This window comes from Antechinus flavipes, chromosome 3 (genome assembly GCF_016432865.1).
Source record: "Antechinus flavipes isolate AdamAnt ecotype Samford, QLD, Australia chromosome 3, AdamAnt_v2, whole genome shotgun sequence".
NCBI classification, from domain to species: domain Eukaryota; kingdom Metazoa; phylum Chordata; class Mammalia; order Dasyuromorphia; family Dasyuridae; genus Antechinus; species Antechinus flavipes.
The window spans coordinates 131,371,963-131,393,867 of record NC_067400.1 but is presented as its reverse complement, the minus strand read 5'-3'; positions in this window follow the sequence as shown (position 1 = coordinate 131,393,867).

The following is a 21,905-nucleotide window of genomic DNA, read 5'->3' as shown; positions in this document are numbered from 1 at the left end:
CACAAGTCATTTCCAGATCAAAATGAAGCACTAGAATTGTAGCATATCATTGTAAAAAACAAACAAATAAACAAAATAGTATTAAATACAGTTATTTAAATAATGGTAGCACCTAAATATTTTGAACATCTAAAGAATACAAATAGATGAAGCCTGATATACAGTATAGAGAATATTTCTGGAGTTCTGAATAATTTTGGATCAAATTGAGCTTTTAATATTAAAAAGAATTATATGACTACAAAAGTCATTTAACTTCTCAATGACTCAGATATCTCTTTGAAAAGGCATTATAAGTAGACAATAAGAAAAGATTCAGAGCCATGACAGAGGAAAGGCAGTAAATTCCCTTAGTTTTATTTCCAAATTCTCAAAATATCTTTAATTAATGGTTCAAAACAAATTCTAGAGCAATAGAACCCACAAAAACTTCCACTCCAAAAAAACTTAAACGGATATCTGAAAAGGTATGTTGCACTAGGGTGAGAATTAGGCAGTTTGGGGTGGCTTGGGAGAGGGAAACAAGTTTCAGTGGCAGCAATGATGATTTCCAGATCTCTCAGCTCAGACAGTAAAGAGATCAGACAAATGATCATAAGGAGATTATAGAGGTACCTTTCCTGGCATTTGGAACAAGACTTTGTTGCATTATTCATATTTGGATCTGGGGCACAGTCCTAGGTCTTAATACCTTGGCAAAGAGGAGAACTAGCACACCACAATTGTGACAAGAATACATATAATTCCAGAGTAGGAAAAGTGATTGTGCTTACTCATAGATCAGAGAATAGGCCAACAGTAGTAAATGCAATGTTGTCTAGATCATACAACCTTAACATAACCTAAAACTTACAGCAACCCTGAAAAACAGTTCCACAAAAACCTTGAAGCACAGGACAGTGCCTTCTCAACTTGAAAAGAAAAGTCCCATTTTGGCATAGAGTTGAAAATCAAGAAATATGCTAGAAAGTTAGCATATAGAAGAAAAAGTTCCTGACTATACAAAGTGATTAAGGTGACAACAAAGATCAAAAAACAAACCCAGAAAAAGATCACAAAATCAAAAGTCAATATACTCAAAGTCTCAAAAACAATATGAATTGTACCCTGGGTATGGTAGAAATCAAAAAAGAATTTTAAAACCAAATAAGAGAGGTAGAAGGGAAATTGGGAAGAACAATGGGAGTAATGCAAAAAACAAATCATAAAAAAAGGAGTCAACAGCTGGTAAAGGAGGCAAAAAAAAAAAACTCAATAATATGACACCTTTAATAGAAGAGATTAAATGATAAAATCTAATTGAAGAATGCTTTGAAAACCAGAATTGCTAAATGGGAAAATATAAACAAAAATTCACTAAAGACAATGACTTCTTTAAAAACTATATTTGACCAAATAAAAGAAAATATTTCTTAAAAAATAGAATTAGTTAAATGAAAGCTAATAACTTTAGGAGAACATCAAAACTAAAAGAATGAAAAAAAATAAGGAGAAAATGTGAAATATCTCATATCACAATTGAAGTATAAAATAGATTGAAGAGAGATAATTTAAGAATTATTAAACTTCTTTGAAAGCCATGATACAAAATAAATAAATAAAATCTTAAACACCATCTTTCAAGAAGTTGTCAATGGAGGATTCTGGAAAGATGGTGGAGTAGGTCAGTAAATTTCAACCTCTCCAGATTTTCCCCTTAAACAAAACAAATTTGTGCCTCAGAGAGATCATAGACTAGTGAAAAATCAAGGAGATTTGTGGCAGAACAGGAATTTTTCTAGTACAATCCAAGAAGATCCACAGAAAAAACCCAACCTAGTGATTAAGCACTGTGAAGTACAAACACCTTAAGGCTAAATCAGCAGAAACATCAATGGGGGACCCTAGACATAGGCTAGACATTGGCTGGAGCCTCAGAAAAACAAACTTTCACCTCTTGGACTATGGGTGGAGGCAGAAGTCTGAGTCTGGGAAAATCGAGGGAATTTCAGGTGATTAGGAACACCAGCTCTAGCTGTGCTTCAGTGATGCATCCCTGGGTGAGAAAAACCCAGCACATCTGTGAGTGCAGAGGCAGTGGAGCCCACACTTGTAGGAAGGTAGAATTTTTGGTTTGGAATTCCAGATCAAAATGGAGAGCTGAAGTGAAGCTAAAGGCACCATCCCCTCCAACCCAAGATTAGAAGTGATTACACTAATACTTCTCATTAAAAAAAAAAAATGAACCAGCAAAGAAGAAAAACCCAAAACATAAAAAGTTACCATGGGAATAGGGAAGATTGGGGTTCATCTTCAGAGGAAGAAACTGAAGTAAAAAGAGAAAAGCTTTTTCTACCCCAAAGACTAACATTAAATGGCTTCCTGCTCAGAGAGAATTTGTAGAACTCAAAAAAAAAAATCAAATAATAGATGTTGAGACAAAATTAAAAGAAAACTATCCAAGGAAAACAAGATTATGAAAAACTTTAAATAAGTCAAAAAGAAAATACAGAGTGTTGAAAAAAATTAAAGTTCTTTGAAAAATAGAATTGGGCAAGGAGAAATCAGTAAAGCTATAAAAGACCAAGAAATAACAAAACAGAATATAAAGAATGAAAAAAAAATAGAACACAATGTGAAACATATTATTAGAAAAACAGCAAATCTGGAGAACCAATCAAGAAGAGAAAATATAAAAATAATTGAACTACCTGAAAACTGTGATTAAAAGAATCTTGACACAATAATGCAAGAAATAATCCAAAGAAATTGTACTGGAGTGATAGAATAGTAGCGGAAGTAGAAATAGAAAAAAATCCACCAATCATCACCTCAGAAAGATACTGTGTGGAAAACACATATGACTATTTATGCCAAATTTCCAAATCACCAATAAATAATTCAGATACAATGGAGCTACCATTAGAATTGTACAAGACTTATCAGCAACCACAGTATAAGACCACAAGTCCTTGAATGATTATATATATATATATATACAATCAAAAGAAGTAGGCCTGCAGCCAAAACATCATATCCAGCAAATTTATTTATAATTTTGAATGAAAAAAATGGACATTAAGTGAACTTTATGATTTTCAGGACTTTCAGCCAAATCTGAATTCAACAGAATAATTAACATATAAGAGCCAATTACTAAGCTCAATTTCAAGAAACTTGATGTAGATAAATTGCTTATATTTCTTACATGGTAATGTGTACCATATGTTTAAGATTGACACTTCCAATTGGGGAACTCAAAAGAAATACAGGAGCAGAGGTAAGTATGATCTCACTTTAAAAAGCAAAACCACCTAAAAAAAGTTAAAAATAATAATCTTGTAATATAACTGAGGTGAACATGAAAAACAGACAAAGAGACCTTTGAGAGGGGTGGAGGGCTTGTAGTTCTGCAATCATACTCACATTAGGAATGGGTTAAATAGGCAACACTACATATATATCATTAAGGATATAACATCCTCAAAAATCTGTAAAGAAATAAGAGTGGAGGGATGGTTAGAGGGAAAATCAAAAAAATAAGGGAAGAAGATAATGGAGGGATCCATGAGTTGGGGGAGATTAAATAATAGCAAGAAAAGTTAAAGAGAAAAATTAGGCAGGGATAGGAAAGAAGAGATAGATAAGTAAAAATTAAAGTTTCAAACAAAAAAGAAATCTACATTATATGTCACCTATACTAATATTGTTTTAGATGCATGTTTACTTATGGGTGAATGCATGGACATATATGTATATGTATGTGAGAGAGCAAGCATGTATGTGTGGGCAAGGTGTGTGTGTGTATATACATATGTATGTATATATCTATATGTTTGCATGTTGCTATATGTATATGTGTAGATATGTATATATGTGGGTGGGTTTATGGGTGGGTGTGAATGTGTATGAGAAAGAGAAAGAGAGAGAGACACAGAGAGAGAGAGAGAGAAAGAAAAAGAGAGAGAATATGTGTGTACATATCTATCTATATATGTATATAACATATATGTATACACACTCATTTGGATGTAGAAATTTATCTTATTTATAGCAAAGTAGGAAAAGAAGAAGAGGAGGAGGAACAGATACAATGGAGGACAGATTTAGGGAGGTAAAGGTCAGAAGCAAAACACTTAAAAATAGACAGTGTGAGAGGAGAGAGACAGAAACGAGGAGAGAAATACATTATTGTATCCTTACTGCAAAAAAAAAAAAAAAATACAGTAAGTTCCTCTGATAAGGATCTATTTCTCAAACATATAAATATTTGAGTCACATTTACAGAAATAAGAGCCATTTCTTAATTGATAAATGGTCAAAGGATATAAACAGTTTTCAGATGAAATAATCAAAATTATCTCTGTTCGCAATAAAATACTCTAAATCACTATTGTTGTTCAGAAAAATACAAAGCAAAACAATTTTGACTTATAAAACACCTGTAAGATTGCAGAAAAGGAAAATGGCAAATGTTAGACAGGATGTGGGAAAATTCAAACACAATTCTTGTGATGTAGTATACTGATTCAACCATTTTGGAAAAGAATTTGGAACTATGACCAAATGTGTTAGAGTTCAAATGTTGGAGTTTGTTCTTCTCAGAGCGCAGCCGGTTTAGAGGCTTGCCGTCAAAGTGTTCTCTGCAACAGAGTCGTTCCTTTCGAGTCCAGCGCGATCAGCCAGCCAAGAGGAAAAAAGTGTATTCTGGAATGGCTGTCTCGCCTTATATGTGAACCTTCTGAGAGAATGGGATTATGGGTTTTCTCCCATAGTGCTCTCTGGCCCAAAGAGCTTTAAGGTGTGGTGTAGAAAGTGTACTTTTTGAAGCTAGCATACTTGTGGAGTCCAATGAGTAAAGGTGGGAATACAAGCCTTGTCTTGATTAGTTCTACTTAGTACCTTGTTTCAGGTTCTGGCCAAAACAACTTCTTGTAAGATTAGATCAACTCTAATTACTTAGCAGTTAGTAAGGATTCCAACATCTCCCCCTTTCTTTTGTTTTAAAACATAGGGGGTTTCTGAGGGGGTACACATAAATCCATCAATATTGGCCAGAACTTTGTAACAGATATACATGGTATACATAAATCCATCAATATGGGAGGCATTATACATAATTTACATGAGCACATAGCAATATAACACAGGCTAGTAGTAATGTAACAAATAACAAGAATCAATCTGAAAATTTACACATGTCCATAAGTCCTAGAAACAGTCCAATAGGATTCCATTGTCCATTAGTTCATGTGCCAGGAATCTAATAATTCTTGTGAGCACAATCAGCAACAGAACCACCCGATATTTCTTGGGTCTTCTCCTTTGTTTCAAGGGTCTGCTCCATCTTTCTGCGATGGACAAGGCGAATGCGGCTCGTAGGCACCCATCTGATTCCTTCTCCACCTGTAGAGATGCAAGCAAATCCTCTCCCCCAAGCAGTTAGCCTATCTGGTCCCTTCCATTCACCACTTTCTGGGTCTCTCCACATCACCTGGCGATTATCTAAGGATAGTGGAGCTGCTCGCACTGGACACTGCTCTTCTGGTGGGTTATAAAACCTGTCTGCTGGAGCCAGTGCATCTTTATCAAAGATTAAAAAATTAATGGTATAGAGAACTAAATTTAGAAGTTCTCTAGGGTTACCCGTGGCTCCCCCTTTCTTTTGTTTTTGGAGGAGTGTCTTAATGTCTCTGTTTCTTCTTTCTACTATTGCTTGACCTTGAGGATTGAAGGGTATGCCAGTAGTGTGTAAAATCTTATACTGTGTAAAATCTTATACTGTGCACAAAAGTGTTCAAAATGTTTGGAGGTATATGCCGGTCCATTATCTGTTTTTATTTCTTGTGGCACACCCATAATTGCGAATGCTTGAATGAGGAATTCAGTGACCACTCGGGCTGTCTCTTTTGCTGCTGGTATGGCAAAAGTGAATCCTGAAAAGGTGTCTACCACAACGTGGATAAAAGACAGACGACCAAAAGATTTATAATGAGTCACATCCATTTGCCAGATTTCATTGGGTCTCAAACCATGAGGATTCTTCCCTGGAGGCAGTGTAGGAGCTTGGAAGGGAAGGCAAGCTGTACAGCTTTTCACTATGCTCCTAGCTTCTTCTTTTGTAATCCCAAACTGTAAACGCAAAGCTCGAGCAGCCTGATGGTATTTAGAATGGGATTCCTGGGCCTCTTGAAATAAAGGCGTACTGGCCAACATAGTTAAAAGGCTATCTGCCTTTGAATTTCCATCAAAAATAGGACCTGGAAGTCCACTATGTGAATGGACATGCAGGATATAAATCTTTCCTGGATGCTTTCTCACTTGCTCTTGAAGTTCCTTAAAGAGCTGATATATATTAGAAGCTGCAAATTTTATTTGGGCTGTGGCAATTCTTTGTACCACACCTACTGAATAGGCTGAATCAGATATTATATTTATGTTGCCTGGGTAATAAGTGAGAGCTAGCATGATCGCATATAATTCGTTCTGCTGAGTGGACTGAAAAGGAGTTCTGACTACTCTTTTTACGGTTAGATCATGAGAGTATACAGCACAAATATTTTGTTTGGCTGCATCTGTAAAGATGATTGGTCCTTCAAGAGGAACCTTAGAAACCTTCTCTTCAAAAATCCATTGCCAATTATGCAGTAGTCTGGTTATCTTTAATGGAGATCCATGTGCAAAATTTGGAGCCATGGCCAATAAAATCTGCCACTCTGGGATGGTTTCACAGCATACATTAATTTGTGCATTTGTATAGAAGGTATATATCTTGTCAGGTCTTGTCCCAGATAATTGTACTGCTCGCTTAATGGCCTTTAATAGAATTCTAGCCACAAGTACTGGGTAAGGCGTAAGGCTTTGTTCTGGTTGTGCTGGGAGGTTCACCCACTCTATCACACTGTCTCCTTGATGAAGGACTGCTGTGGGTGCTTCTTTCGTAGCAAAAACTGATATTTCCAAGGGTTTTTGAGTTACTCTCTCAACTACATTGGATAAAGCCAGTTCAACTTCTCTCAAGGTCTCTTGAGCTTCTTTTGTAAGCCGGCGTGGTGAATTTAAAGCAGCGTCTCCCCTTAAAATGTCATATAGGGGTTGCAATTGATTGGTAGTTAAACCTAATACTGGACGCATCCATTGGATATCTCCTATTAATTTTTGGAAATCATTTAAGGTGTTCAACCTCTCTGTTCTTAAAGACAGTTTTTGTAGAGTAAGTGCCTTAGGATATATTTCATATCCTAAATATTGAAAAGGAGCATGCCTTTGAATTTTTTCTGTAGCGATATGAAGTTTGTAGTATCTTAGTGTTTCTATGGTTTTTTGTAGACATGCTTCTAGAATTTGTTCCTCAGGTGCACATCCCAATATATCATCCATATAATGTAATAGCATAACTTTTGGAAATGCTTTTCTTATTGGAGCAAGAGCAGCAGCAACAAAGTTAAAATTATTTTACCTGCAATTGGGAAAGTAAAATATTAAATTAGAAGAATTCATTATAAGAACAGAATTGCGTTTTGCAGCAATAGGAAGAATTTACTTTTATTATGGAGCCCACACCCTGATAGAATAAATTCACTTAAGCAAAGATTCAACAAATTTTCTTTCATAAATAAGCTTTTGTCTAAGTACAAGTGGAAAAGAATAACCATTCCTGATTTTGACAATTTGGGACCTAACTGCCCAGAAGGAGAAAGTTCCCATAGTTTCCATCTGTTCGTTCACTTTTCTTAAATCAGTGAGCATCCTCCATTTTCCCGATTTCTTTTTTACAACGAACACTGGTGAATTCCAAGGACTTAGAGAAGGTTGTAAATGCCCTTGTTCAAGCTGCTCCTGTACTATATCTAATAAGGCCTGAATTTTATTGCTACTTAAGGGCCACTGTTCTATCCACACTGGTGTATCAGTTTTCCAAGAACACGAAATAATATTATCAACTAATATAATGCAGATATAAATTACACAATAATAGGGATTGGGAGAGTAACATATTGCCATGGTCCTGTCCCTAAGTGGCTGAGAAATGTTGGACAAATTACTTAACTTAATTGGATTTCTATATTTTTGTGCAAAATGAGAAGGCTGTATTTAAAAATCTCGAAAGCCATCCCAGCCCTAAAATTCCATAGTTATAGGAAAGAGAATGTTACAAGGAAAAACTTTCATTTTAGAAGATATGCAATATGCAGAAAGATCTCTACTAGCCAGAATATTTGGTCAAAGCAAATAAGATTAAATTCAATCGGGATAATTGCACCACATTACATATAGATTTAAAAATAAATCTAACAAATATGATGTAAAAATGTGACTATATATATATATATATATATATATATATATATATATATATACACACACACATATAATAGTGCATGTGAAAAATATTTGAAAATTTTCATAGATTGTAAGCTCAATATGAGCCAATACCACAATATTTTAGCCAAGAAAGCTTATGTGATCTTAGGGTATATAGCCCAATAAGCAGAACATTTTTATAAAGGGTGCAACAGTCCTACTATAAATTAATCTTAGTCTGAATTCATCTGAAAGACTGTGTTCAGTTCTGCAAATTATATTTATTTAATATATTATTAACTCAAAGAATATTTGGGGAGCCAGCAGAGTAGTACAGAATGTCTAGATCATGCTGTTAAGAATTAGTTGACAGAACTTGTGTTGTTGAGCATAAAGAAGAGAAGATGGGGGCAGGGATTCAAGAGAAGAGGTATAATAATTTTCAAATATTTGAAATGTTGTCATATAGAATAAGGATTGGGTAATTTTTTGCTTGACCCCAGGAGGCAAAACTAGCAATAATGGATGGATTCATAAAAAAGTCTACCTAAGCTTTTTGTTTTGGAAAAATAAATCCTATTATTTCTATTTGAAAATGAAATAGGCTGTCTTGGGAAATAGTGTCTTCCCTCAACTAAAGATAATCAAACAAAATTTGGATGGCTATCTGTCAAGTTTGCTGTAAAGAATATACTTTTGTTTTCAGGGTTGGGTTGAATTTAAATATTTAGATCACACTGACCTCATAGATTCTATAATTTTGTGATTGAATTATGCTGAATTCTGGCACAGTAAAACAAGTTAAGCAAACACTGTGCCTACTTTCCAGTAATATCATTCAGAAACACATGATACAGATATGGACAGATATAAAAGCTATATCAACAATAGTAACATATGTTAAGGTTGGCATATCTAATATATCAGTGATTAGATAGTGATGTCAGTCACATAGACTTACAAAAATGCCAAATCATTTTGTTATAGTATTTTTACCAGGTACTTTGGGACATTCCAAGCTATTATGCTATGATTTAATTTCTTGATCTCTGGGAGTAGGCCATATTTTTGAGCTATGATATAACTTCCAGTTACCTATCACAAGCCAAATTTCTGAGCTGTGATGGCATTCCCAAATGCCTACAGGCATGCCAATACTTTTATGCTGTTTCAATTTTCAGATAGCCAAGAATATGCCAGATTGTTAGATTATGATGTCATTCCCAGAATTACTCATTTTATAAGAAATTACTTTGGAGAGAAACTACATATGACCAGATGATTTTTTTCCCCCTTAAGTATATCTAAAAAGAGGAAAAACAAAAATTATAAATGTAATTCAGAATTTCATCTCAGAAATACAGGAAAGAGCACACATCTTTAATATGGACCATTTGTGGTGTTACATTTAATATGGCTTATTGAATACACTTTTCCAGTTTTTTTTCCCCCAAATCTTATGGCATCTTTTGATATTGACTGTAACAGTTGGTGCTAGTAGCTACCACTAACAATCATTATATTGTGGCATACAGTGGATAAAGAACCAGCCCTGAAGTCAGGAGGACCTGAGTTCAAATATGACCTCAACACTTAACACTTTCTAGCTGTGTGACCCTGGACAAGTCACTTAACCACAATACCTCAACAAAAATTAATAAATAAATAATCAATATATTACTGTTTCATCAAACTTGTGAATGTTAATCTATGCAGGAAACTAGTATAAACAAATTTTGAAGCCCCTTAATCTATTTAAATGAATAGATTAGAAATTGTGTAGGAGAGGACCTTGTTTGAAATCCTGACTTATCTACTTGCTGTCAAAGTGATAAAACAAGTGATTAATTTAACCCTTTTTGGTCTCATTTTTTTCATATGTAAAATGAGGGAGAGAGTTAATTAAATGACTTCAAAAGGCCCGTTTTTTCTCCAAGTACTATTGTTCTATGTTCTCTGGTAGTGTGAATGTGCCAAAGATTTTAATGATAATTCTAATAAGTGAATGACAAATCTATTTTTAACTATGTAAACATCTGAAGAAAAATAAAATACAATGCCTTCAAGAATTGCCACTTCAAAGACACAAGGACTTATTTAGTCATATACACTTTTGAAAATATAATGAAAAATCTGTTACAATATAGGTAAATTCATGGAATAGCTGAAATAGTAGTATAAGTTCCAATGAAGCATTATTTACTGTGCTTTTTGAAGGTACTCTTCTTTCTACATATGTGACAAAGACAGGATGGAACTGAGCTGTGGAACATTGTCATTTATAAATGGTCTTCTTTTTATTCAAAGTTCAAACTATCTCCTTTTATTTTTTAGTTTTCAGAGATGTGGGGGGAATCATATAAAGCATTCAGCACCTTGGACTTGATGGTGGGCACTTACCTAAAAAGGCCTTTTTTTTTTTCTTTGCTGAGGCAATTGGGGTTCAGTGATTTGCCCAGAATCACACAGCTAGGAAGTATTAAGTGTCTGAGACCAGATTTGAACTCAGGCCCTCCTGACTTCAGGGCTGGTGCTCTATCCACTACATAAAGAGCCTTTTTAAAATAAAGCTTTTCATTTTCAAAATATATGCATATGTAGTTTTCAATATTCACCCTTGTGTTCCAATTTTTTGTCTCCCTTCCTTTTCCTCATTCCCTCCCCTATATGGCAAGTACTTCAATATAATTCAATGGTGCAATTCGTCTATATACATTCCCACAATTATAATACAGCAAAAGATCTTAAGGACTAAAAGAATCTTTTTGAGAGATTTAGTAATGCAGTTATTACTTCTCACCCTCTTTGTTTTTACTCTTTCAAGAAAAATTCTGGACTCTTAAAAAATTAATGAATTTCAGTAAAGAATGAAGTAAGTATACAATCTATTATACTAAGCATCATGCTAAGTGCTGGTTCAAAAAAAAGGTGAACTATAACTCCTGATCTCAAGGAATTCGCAGTCTAATATAGTAATGCAGTAGTGAGATGGTGGGACAACAAACAAACAAATATGTACAGACAAGCTATGTTAAAATAAGATCAAAGGAGAAAGTATCAGTAGATGGGATGTTAGTTGGCAGTTGCAGAAAGCCAATAGTCAGAGAAGAGGAGGGAGAAGATTCCAGTTATGAAGAGAACCAGAGAGAATAGCTCCAGCTGAGAAATGAGCAGCTTCTTTGTGGAAGAACAAGGAGACCAGTGTTTACAAATCAATGAGTAGAGAGGCAGAAAGTAACCTGTCAGAAGCCTAAAAATGTGGGTGATATCTAGAGCATAAAGGACTTTAAATGAAAGAGACTTTTGCATTTTATTCTAAAAGCGATAGGGAATTTAACTAGGAAAGTAACATAATCAGATCTGTATTTCAGGAAAATCATTTTGTAGGACACATAGAAGACACATTGGAGTAGAGAACCTTGAGGCAGACCAATCTACCAGGAAACTATTGCAGTAATCCAAGGAAATGATGGGAGCCTGAACCATGATTGTTGCTATAGATAATAGAGAGAAGAGGATGTATTTAGGATTTGTTGCAAAGGTGAAGTGCATTGACAAATAAGATGAGTGGCAATTTGATAAGGCTAAGAATTAAGAATGACATGTAGGTTCTAAGTCTGATGTTGCTCTTGACAAGAAGAAAGAAGATAAAGGAAAAGAAAATGAGTTAACTTTTAAACATATCTCTTCAACATCCATTTTAAGATGTCTCAAGTAAAATGAGGAGCAAAAGGAGCTCAAGTGGAAAGTAAATGTAAGAAATAAAAGAAAGAAGATGCAAAAGTTAAATCAGAAACAAAGTACCTTGTAGAGAGTGACTGACTGGAATAGTCAATAGTCAGTAATCACCCAATAAGTACTTACCACGTGACAGATATTATCCTGAGGTACTATTGATAGTCCCTAGCCAGAAGATACTAACAATGGAAAATGATACACAAAAGGGAGCTCAAAGTGGCAGTGAGGAGATACCTACTTTGGGGCTTTGCCCTACGAGTCAGAGTAATAACAAAGAAGAGTCAGGTGAGAAATGAGATGTCTGAAGTGAGCTTTCTCCTTGCAAGAAGTTTTAGAGTTCAAAAACCCATCCCAAGGTAGTGAAGGATGGATGTGGGGGGTTTTAAAAAAGGAAAGAAAATTAGAAAAGCTTCAATTGGCAGAAAGTTAAGAACTAATTAATCAATTACTAAGAAAAGGACTGCTTTCCTATAGTGAAATCTCACACTATGGATAATACTATGCAATGAAGAAATGTGACTCAAGAGACCTTAGTGGGAAAAAAAATTTACAAATTCTTGGGAAAGTAAAGTAGAAAAGACCAATAAACTTCTTAATTGTTTGTACTTTAAATGATGATAGAAATAAAGTTAAATGTGAAGTTTGGATTACAAAATTGGTCATGAAAAGGTGTTTTAAAGAAGAAATCACAATAATGAAGAAATAAAAAGACAATTTTATGCATGTAATACATAATGATTTCAAATAAGAGAATCTCTGATGTGGTAAGTTATATCCCTATGATCAAAATGGAAAAATAAATGAGATGAATGAGTATCATACTCTAAGCACTTTGGGCAAACTGGTGTTCTTCATGCAGCAGATTGGAAAAATGAATGGCCACTCCACAGTAGGTTTTTTGTTGTTGTTGTTGTTGTTGTTGTTGTTTGTTTGTTTTGTTTTGTTTTGTTTGTTTTTTCTGTTTATGTCTGACCAACCTCTGCTATATCTAATCTCATCAATGTGCCTTTTAACTCATTTTCTAGAATCTTCTTATCCAAAGTTTTCAGAATTCTAGTGGTATATTCAAATGCTTATTTTTCATAAGGAAATTGTTAATTTTTACATGAATTAGCTCAAACTCCAACCCAAGTTAATAAAATATCACTCATTTAATTATTGAGGGAAACCCCATTCTCCATGTTAGTTATTTCTATGTATTAAATATTGAGAAATATATGCCAATGACAAATAAAAGCAATTTTGAAGCAAAGACTTAAGATATATTGACTATGATACATTACACCCAGAGCTATAGTGCTCAAATTATCAATACAATAAAAAAAAAACTCTTCTTCACTTGATAGCAAATAGTCTCATACTGATGTAATAGGAGCTGTGTTTCCCTGATCTTTGGGAGGGGGTGTGGACCTGGGTTGGAAAAACACTAAATCTCAAACTCTTCTTATCTTTGGGAGCATCCCCACCCTCCTAGGGGAAACACCCACAATAATCTCCACCTATAATTCATTTGGAGATCTTGGCCTCTGGGGCATAATGACCACAAATTATTGAATCCCTCAATTCATCTGGAGATGGCTCCCTAGCCTCAGACGATAGAAGGCTAAATAAAAATTGAAGCCCTATATCCCAGCCTTTGCTATTTCCTAATCAGGAACTGGCCCACTAAGAAGCTTCTTAGTAATCAAAGGTTCTGATAAAGGCCTCATTTCCAAAATATATAGAGAATTGACTCTTATTTATAAGAAATCAAACCATTCTCCAATTGATAAATGGTCAAAGGATATGAACAGACAATTCTCAGACGAAAAAATTGAAACTATTTATAGACATATGAAAATGTGCTCCAAATCATTATTAATCAGAGAAATGCAAATTAAGACAACTCTGAGATACTACATACCTGTCAGATTGACTAGAATGACAGGGAAAGATAATGGGGAATGTTGGAGGGGATGTGGGAAAACAGGGACACTGATACATTGTTGGTGGAATTGTGAACGCATCCAGCCATTCTGGAGAGCAATTTGGAACTATGCTCAAAAAGTTATCAAACTGTGCATACCCTTTGATCCAACAGTGTTTCTACTGGGCTTATACCCCAAAGAGATACTAAAGAAAGGAAAGGGACCTGTATGTGCCAAAATGTTTGTGGCAGCCCTGTTTGTAGTAGCTAGAAGCTGGAAAATGAAAGGATGTCCATCAATTGGAGAATGGTTGAGTAAATTGTGGTATAGAAATGTTATGGAATATTATTGTTCTGTAAGGAACGACCAGCAGGATGAATACAGAGAGGACTGGCGAGACTTACATGAACTGATGCTGAGTGAAATGAGCAGAATCAGGAGATCATTATATACCTCAACAATGATACTGTTTGAGGATGTATTCTGATGGAAGTGGATCTCTTCGATAAAGAGAGCCTTAATTGATCAAAGATGGACAGAAGCAGCTACACCCAGAGAAAGAACACTGGGAAATGAATATAAACTGCTTGCATTTTTGTTTTTCTTCCCGGGTTATTTATACCTTCTGAATTCAATTCTCCCTGAGCAACAAGAAAACTGTTCAGTTCTGCACACATATATTGTATCTAGGATATACTGCAACCCATTCAACATGTAAAGGACTGCTTGCCATCTGGGGGAGGGGGTGGAGGGTGGGAGGGGGAAAATCGGAACAGAAGTGAATGCAAGGGATAATGCTGTAAAAAAAATTACCCTGGCATGCGTTGTATCAATAAAAAGTTATTAAAAAAAAAAAGAAGAAGAAGAAGCTTCTTAGTGTAAACAAACCCATTTTTGCCAAAAAACACTTGCAGACTGGGACTGAGTTTTTTAGAAAAACCTCCCAGCCTGGGCCGCCCATCACTGTTAAGGTATTCTCACCCCTCAACAATATCCCCCCCCCCTTTTTTTTTTTTTTTGAGATAAGGTTAGATTAAAAATGCTAGTGATTTTCCTTGTTTTAGACATCTTTAGACAGAGCTCTGAAAGTCACAGTCAAATCAAGGTCCTTCAACCCTAAGAGGTAGGTGCTATTATTTTTCACATTTTATAGGTGGGGTATAAGGACCCTAGTTCTTGGATTATAACATGCTGGAAATATTGAGAAACTCAGTTACTGAAAACTGTCTCTGAAACAAGCAAATAAACAAACACCTGGCAGGAATGAAATGACAAGGGAAGAGAGAAAAAGAGACAAAGAGAGATAGAGATAGACACAGACATGGAGACAGAGCCAGAGAGAAACATACAGAAAGATTGAGACACAGAGAGAAACAGTGACAGAAAGACAGAGAAAGACACAGAAAGAGACAGACACACAGAGATAGAGTGAAACACACATACACACAGAGACAAAGAGACAGAGACAGAGAGACAGAAACACAGAGACAGAGACAGAGAGACATATTGTAACAAAAACTAGAGAAAAAGAAAGAAAGAGGGAGTGGGGGCAAGGTGGAGGAGGAAAGATAGAAAGTCTCTCTGAATCTCAAATTATTTCTACCCTGAAAGTTGTCCTTTCTAATAACTGAGTCATCCCAACTCCTCCCAGAACAATTTCTTTGGACCATGATGAAAAATTTAGAAGTCTCCAAAAATAAACAAAACAAATTGTATATTTAACTTAAGTATCTACAATGTATAAGACATTGTAATAATTGTGATTGTGATATATAAAAACATTGTGATATGACAAACAAATGGAAGTTATAGTCCAAAGTATTTGGAAGGTGTACATGCAGGTTATGTGAATGCTCCTTGAATTTTTCATTAAAAAATGCAATATTTTCAGAAGTTGACTAGTGACGTTCAAAATCACTGTCTTAAGTGTTACAGCAGAACAAGTCAACCTTTCATAGTAGGTAGCATTATTCTTTCTATTTTAATCTCTATTGGTCTCAAATATCTCATTTATAAAATGGGAATAACTAGACTTTATGGTCTATAAAGTCACTTCCAGTTCTAACTCCATTATCCTATTTCAGAAATAAAACTCAGTGGTAACCATGGAATTTGGCATCATATAATAATTTGTAATTGAAACTGAATTACTTTGAAATTAGGTAATAAAACTATTAAGGATCAAATTGTGAGGTTTTTCTATATATAATAGTCCTAATATAGGTGCACATAATAGATATAAGGGTGATGATGTGTTTATTTTTAATATTCTCAGAAGAATCCATTTTAAAGAGTATTAGTAGCAGACACTATTATTTTTCACAGGAACCTGAGGAGTAGTTCCTTTAAAAAGCATCTAAAGAAATCACATTTATTTCTAGCTATTTCATACTACTTTAGCTTTTGCATAATATCATTTATTTCATTTGAAGGCAAGACTGAATACAAATATATTTTTAAAAAATTCAATCCCTCAACTTTACAATTTTTGTAAGGACACAGAAAGGAAAAAAAAATAGCTTTACTGGTAATGAGTTACAACTATATTTGTATTACACGATTAGAATCAAAGACATAAAATGTTAAAGCTATTTGGTTTTATTCATATCTTTTTCTTGTTAAACACATTTTTATATAACATGTAAATTTCATCCATGGTCATGCAATATTCTCTAGATGTCATTTAGAATTTTGTGTTAAACTATACTATTTAGACAACTGACTAGACAATTATTTAACTTAGATTATGTAGTTTAAAACAGTCAATAGTTCATTATGTACTGTGGTATTGCTCAAACTGAGTAGTTAAGAGTTCTATGATTTACTATTCTGATAATTGATTAAAGATTATCTATATATATATGCATAAATGTATATATATTACTATTTTGATCAAACTAAAGGACGATTCTACACTGTTTGTGGTATTTATCTACCATAATCTGTCCTTATTCCCATAATCTATGAGTGTGTGTATATATGTGTGTGTGTGTGTGTGTGTGTGTGTGTGTGTGTGTGTGTATGTGAATGAGCATAGAGAGTCACAGATAGTGGGGAACCATGAAAGGGGTATAAGACTCTTTAATCTAGTAAAAGGAACCCTGGTGATGTGTCTGGTTTGCCTCCCCATCCTTCCTAGGAGACGTCTTGGCCTTCTTGAGAAGTCTTGAGAAGCGGATGTGACAATCTGTGCTATAATTAAAACAGAATTATACTAAAGTGGCAAGGAAACATCTGCACCCAACAGCAAGTTGTCTATGTGGTTCCACATGTACAGTATCCTATAGTCAGTGCATGTGCAGTATGCCATAGTTATATAACTGTATTAGGATATATATAAGGCTGAGAACATTTTGAACAAAATGACTTCTTTTTGATGATCTTTTGTGAATTCTGCACCTTCTCTCTCCTCACTCACAATCAGGATTCAGACTGGTACCAAAATCCTCTAGTGAGCAGGTCCAGAACAAATGAGTTCTTTAGAAAGCTCCCCCTGGAGGGATGTGCCAAAATTAATCTTTTCAGACAGCTCCTTTTGATTTCTCTTCATTGAAATAATTTCATTAGAACATCATTCAGTACTAAATACAATTCAATTCAACAAATATTTGTTGTCACCTATCTTTGGTAGAGTTCTCTAGTAAAAAGCAGTTCTTTGAATTTAATGTAGCATTAAATCCTTTCAAATTTCACTGAAATTTGATACATATCAAACTATCCTCTTTCCTGTCATAAATCTGGAGTGATCACTGGTCCTCAATGTCCCTATCATTTCTATTTGAGTAAGGATTTATTTCTAGTTGGCTAGGTCCTAAATATCAGTTTCTTTTGTTGCTTTCTCCATTTTACATTACTAATACAGCAAACACATTTTTTTTAACCTTTTCTACTTTTTGGTGCAAAGAAACCTAGAAACTCTGCAAATAGTTGGAATCCTTCATTACTACTTTAGATTTATGGTCTATTTCCAAAACTTCTCTAATGCCTCCTTTCAAAAGATTCTGTTTTATGTGTACACAAAAAAGTAACAAACATAAATAATAGAGCATGAGATTTAGTAAGCTCTGTGTATGAATCCTCCCTAAGTCACTTAGTAGATTTGTCTCCTTTGGCAAGATATTTATTTATCCTCTTGAGGCCTCATTACTTCACCTTAAGATGAATGGGTTGAACTCAATACCCTCTAAAATGCCTTCAAATTCTGACTGTATCATCTTTTGAATGGTATCACTGACGTTTTTTTTCTTTATTTTCTTCTATTTGAATGTTCTTTATTAGGTACTAGATGTCCTTGAATATATGAGTGTGTGTATACATGTGTGTAAAAATATATGCCAAATATGTATCTATATACATTCTTCATTTTTTTTCTAGGATCATTTCTCCCCAATTGTCAATGAAGTTTTCATATTTATTGATAACTTTAGAAAAAGGAATTTTTCCCTTTTGCCTTTATCATCTCCTTCAAGTCAAATAATGCTAAACATTTTTTGAGGACAAGGTTTATAGACTGGTTAATAAATGAATACTAGAGATATTGTTGAAAATCTTTTGGTGCAGCATGTAATTAAATGTTTCATAATAATGTTAAGATAATAAAAGGTTTTCTAAAGAGTTATATGCTGTAGAGGGCTATGGAGATAGTAGGTAGATGAATAGTTATTCTGGCCAGGTCTGATTATATGTGGAATATTTGTCTTTTTGGGGATGTCACATAGTATGAACAACATTGATAACCTGGAGAATATCCAAATGAGGGTGATCAGGATTTTGAAGGAATTGTAAATTATCAGTTGAAATAAATCATGAACAAATCTGCAAGTATTTGAAAGGCTGCAATGTGCAGAAAATGATGCTTGACCCCAGATATAGAGAAAAAAATAGTGGATGGGAGGTGCAAGTAAGCAAGTTTAGCTTTAATACACACACATACACATACACATGTGTGCACACACATGCATAGAAACAAATTATATATATTTATATACATGTGTATATTTATATATACATATTTAGATGTATTTATAGTGTAAGTGTGTGAATGTATGTATATATTGAAATAGATTATATTTATATATTAAAAATATCTCCATTTAGAGTTGCATAGTTTATGAATGCTATGGTCAAGTTCCCTAGAGATTTGCAAACAGAATTTGCATGAGCATGTGTTAAGTAGGTTTTAGATAGATTTCTTCCATTATGGTTGTGATCAGAAGTTCCATCCAATTATGTGATTCCATAATTAATTTAGGAATGAGGCAAATGTGCACTTTGTACCTGCATAGTTTTTACTGGTTACTAACACACACACATAGTTATTCTCCTAGTACAGATCACTAAAACATTCCCTCTGTCTTTCATATTAATCAGAACCAATATCTTTAGTCCTTTGTCAAAATTTTGATAGTTCTAGTGTCAAAATCAGGAACTTTTTTTCTTTTTCTTTTTCAATGCCTGCTTACTCTAATAGGGTAGTTGGTCAGTCATTCACAACTTCTAAGAAGCATTCATTCATTAATTAACTAATTTGTTGATTTATTTAATAGTCATAAATTCATTTGTTTATATTTTCAGGAGGTAGGAGTTTGTTCACTTTTCCAGAAATTATTATTTTAGTAAAAGGAATATCTATTTTTCAGGTTTTTTGAAGTTTCTATCTATTCATCTCCTGACAATAATTATACTGATGCTATGTATAAACCTAAAAAAAATATCAAATATCAACAATGTTATATATGCATAACCCAAATCTTTCAGAAAAGAGAAGGATAAATGAAAGAATAGGAAATAGAAATGAGAGTATTGGAAGACACTTTAGCATAGTAAATATAACAGTATACTTAAGTAACAGAGATAGGCCAAACAGATATAAATCCTTTAAAGTACATGAGAGTATTTATGGAGTATATGATGATATATTTACACTTGATCATAGAGGCACCTAACAAAATGCATGAAGAAAAAATATAAATGATTTTAGTAAAACTATAGATTGTGAATTAAATCCATAAAAAACACTAAAATTTCTGTATATTTTTAACAACAACAAAAAACCAACATCAGGTAAAGATAGAAAAAAAAATCACTTAAAATAGCTACAAGATATTTAAAATACTTGGGATTCTGTCTACTAAGATGTACCCTGGAGACCTAAACAATTATAGAACTATTATTTGCTGATCAAGCAAATATAAATGATAAATTTCTAATTAAAATGATTTTTAAAAATTAAACATTGTACCAATCAAACAGCCAAAGACTTGACTATATAGAAATAAGAAAAAAAGAAAATTTATCTGAAAGCACAAATGATTATGAGTCTCAAGAGAAATTGTGAAAAAATAGGAAGGAAGGATTCCTAGTTTTACCAAACTTAAACTTATACTACAAAACTTTAATCATTATAACGATGCATTAATGGATAAAAAATTAGAAAGATTAATCAATGAAACCAATTATGTGTTCCAAAGCAAACAGTTAATAGTCATTATATAAACCAAATGATCCCAATTACTAGGTAAGAACAAAAAACTACTAAGAAATATAAAAAGCATGTCAGTAGTAGGATTACATATACTAAGGTAAACCTAAAATGTTTATGACCTATGTAGAGAAAGTAACAGAGAAGTAAGGAAAACAAAAACAACAATAACTTTTTCATCTAGGAAAAGGGAGGAACAAAAAAGATAAACTATTGGAATATGTCAAATACATACACTTGTACAAACCAAAATCACACAGTTAAGATTAGACAAGAAACATTTAATTTGGGGAAAACGTTTTTGCAGAATTTTTTTTTCCTGATGGAGTTCTCATTTCCTAGATATATAGAGGACTGCTTCAAATTTATAAGAATGAGTCACTTTCTAATTGATGAATGGTCAAATAATATGAATAATAGTTTCAAGGGAAAAAATCCAAGCTCTCTTTCTGTGATGTGCAAAAATAACCATATCACTAATAATTAGAGAAATGAACATTAAAGTTACCATAAGATTCCATCTAATAACATTCAGATTAGAAAAGCTGACAAAAAAAAGAGGGAAGTTATAAAAGCAAATTTATTGGCAAAGAATAAAATTTATATGCTATAGTGAGACTGCAAGTTAGTCCAGTAATATTTTTTTTCTTGCTGAGGCAATTGGAGTTAAGAGACATGCCTCAGGGTCACACAGTTTAGGAAATGTTAGATGTCTGAGGTCAGATTTGAACTCAGGTTGTCCTGACTTCAGAGCTGGTGCTATATCCACTGTGCCATCTAACTGCCCCCAAGTACAATAATTCATTTTTTTTTACCAGTAGATGTTAAATATATTAAAGTATAAATTAGATACACAATAAGTATACATGATAAAACAACTATTTTGCTGTACAAAAAGAATCGGACTCTGAAATATTGTACAATTAGCCTGTGAAGGAAATCCAAAATGCAGGCAGGTGAAAATATAGGGATTGGAAATTCAATGTAATGGTTCTTAGTAATCTCCCAGAGTTCTTTTGCTGGGCATAGTTGGTTCAGTTCATTACTGCTCCATTGGAAATGATTTGCTTCATCTCATTGCTGAAGATGGCCAGGTTCATCAGAATTGATCAGCATATAGTATTGTTTTTGAAATATATAATGATTTCCTGCCCCTGCTCATTTCACTCAACAGCAGGTCATGTAAGTCTTTCCAGGCCTTTCTGAAATCGCCCTGTTGGTCATTTCTTACTGAAAAATAATATTCCATAATATTCATACACCACAATTTATTTGGCCATTCTCCAATTGATGGGCATCCACTCAGTTTCCATTTTCTGGCCACTACAAAGAGGGCTGCCACAAACATTTGTGTACATACAGATCCCTTTCCCTTCTTTATGATCTCTTTGGGAAATAAGCCCAGTAGTAACACTGCTGGATCAAAGAGTATGCACAGTTTGATAACTTTTTGAGCATCGTTCCAAATTGCTCTCCAGAATGGTTGGATGTATTCA